Raw genomic sequence first — 2,385 nt, 5'->3', positions numbered from 1 at the left:
ATTCTGTGACTGGAGAGGTGGGAATAAGTGCATTTGAGACAGCGAGGCTGGCACAGGATACAACGTATAGAGCTCTTGTACATAGGGTCGCTATGAGTCGCAAGTGACTCGATGGCATATAACAGCAACATTTGAGTGATAGTTGTATCCATAGGTTTTCCTTGTATCCATATGGGTTTCCCAAAAAGGATCTAAAAGTAGTTTTTTCGACCCCTTGTTTCCTCACCTGTTCATTTCCAGCATTGTAGATCATATGATTGCCTGATTCAGAACATTCCATGCCAGTCCATCTCATCTCACCAATGGCTAGTAGGTCAATTCCATTTCTTCCTTAACAATCTCAGACTTCTGTCCCCTCACATTCCAATCACTAGTGTCTGTGGCTGCTTGCAACCGTTCCTCCTCCTTTATGTGCCTAGATACAAGGGCTCAGCCTCCAACGCCATTATCCGAGAGTCTAGTCTAAGTGTGTTCTATTGTTTAACTAGATGGCACTTAACAACTGCATGAGACTGATACAGTCACTGATCTCCTGCTGAACTGGATACATTGTATCAAATCCGAGTTCTGGGAGGAAGCAGATGGTATCCCCATCCCGTCGCTTGCCCACTATCCAGTCAGAAGAAGTCAACTACAAATAATAGATGTTGAAGAGGATGTGGCGAGAAAGCAACTCTTCTACATTGTTGGTGGGCTTGTAAAATGGTGCCACCATTCTGGAAGGCAGTTTGGCGCTTCCTCAAAAAGCTGAACATAGAAATTCCACAGGACCCAGCTATTCCACTGCTTGGAATCTACCCAGAGAGTAGAACTGAGGCACAAACTGAGATTTGCACATCTATGTTCATAGCAGCATTATTCACCATTGCAAGAACATGGAAACAGCCCCAATGTCCAAACACAAACGAATGGATTGAGAAATTATGATACATTCACACAATGGAATACCATGCAGCACGTAGGAGCAGTAACTTTGTAAATTATGACCTAACTTGTGAGGGACTGGAGAACATTAATGCTGAGTGAACTAACTCAGTCCCACAGGGATAAATATTGTATAAGACCGTTATTGTAGAATGAGTATAAGGATCCAGGAGGGGTGGGAGAGGTTGGAAGCAGAGGGATGTGGATGTGAAGGGGGAAGAGGGGATTAATCATTGGGTTGTACAGTTTGATGGGTTGGGGGGGGTGAGGAAAATTGAGAGACTTTGTTCAAATTTGTATTTGAATTTTGTAAATAAACTCGTGGGGAAAAAAGCACTCTTGTGTTTACGAGGCAGCTATGTATTAAATGTCAGTTATTCATACAGCAAAATAAATCACTTCTGTACAGAGCCAAAAAACAATTCTCATTTTTAGTATTTCATGACACCTGTGCTTTCTAGGTTACCAATTTTTAATCACAACAACAAGAAAGGTTACATGCAACAAAGAACTTGTTACAGAGAGGAGGGCAGGGTTCTGGGTTGGGGGGGGTGTCAGGTGGACACACCCGGCTTTGGCCCTGCCTGGGCAGGAAGTCAGGAGATAAACTATTGGAATCCCAGGCATCAAATAAACCTGAAACCCTGTGAGCAGTGCCAGAGGTCAGGAGGTTGGACCAAGGGGTAACAATAACACGACCCCTTCCAACACGGTAGCCAGGCAACATAACAGAAGGTGAGCATGAAGGGGCCTGTGCAGAATCCATGCGGTTAATTTCACTCAAATTAAACAAAACAAAAAGAACAAAGAACATCAGTGGTTGATGGGGTGACAAAGGGTGAACACAGAGGTTTTAGGGCCACATACTGTTGCAGAACGGACGCAGAAAGAAAACAGGAACACGAGGAAATGAATTCTGAAAAGGAATAAAGGCTGAGGCAGAGGTCCTGTTAGAGCTTAGCACTGTGAAAAGGCCACTTTCTGAGTCTCCCTGTGGTTTTTATTTAGTTTAAGCTGATCATCATAAAAAATTCAATCTCCAGAGAGAATATTTTCCTTATACTTAAGTGTTGTTGCCAACATAACAATGGGTAAAGCTTAATCTTTAAACTAAGACCAAAGTTCAGACCCAGTATCCACTCTGGTGGGAGCTGGAAGGAAACTTCTGTTTGCAGACATGCTCAGTCCTGCCTGGACTCTGATCTCAGCTGTGGCCTGGCTGCCACTATGCCGGGGAACCCACAACATACCATTCATCAAAAACCTCAAAATACCTAGTAAAAATATTTTTTTTGGAGGGGGGGGTTGATGCAAGAAAAGAATTTGTATGATCCAAACAAGCTTTCTTGGCTTTGTCTGTTTGTTTTTAAATTATTGTGTTGTTTGTTTTTAAATTATTGTGTGTGTGTGGAGCTCTGGTGGCCTAGTGGCAAGAAGCGGCACTGCAATCCCAGAGGCGCA

This window comes from Elephantulus edwardii, unplaced genomic scaffold, assembly GCF_000299155.1.
Source record: "Elephantulus edwardii isolate Elephantulus edwardi_28Jun2011 unplaced genomic scaffold, EleEdw1.0 scaffold00208, whole genome shotgun sequence".
NCBI classification, from domain to species: Eukaryota; Metazoa; Chordata; class Mammalia; order Macroscelidea; family Macroscelididae; genus Elephantulus; species Elephantulus edwardii.
The sequence above is the reverse complement of the archived record's forward strand: the minus strand, read 5'-3'. Positions refer to the sequence as shown.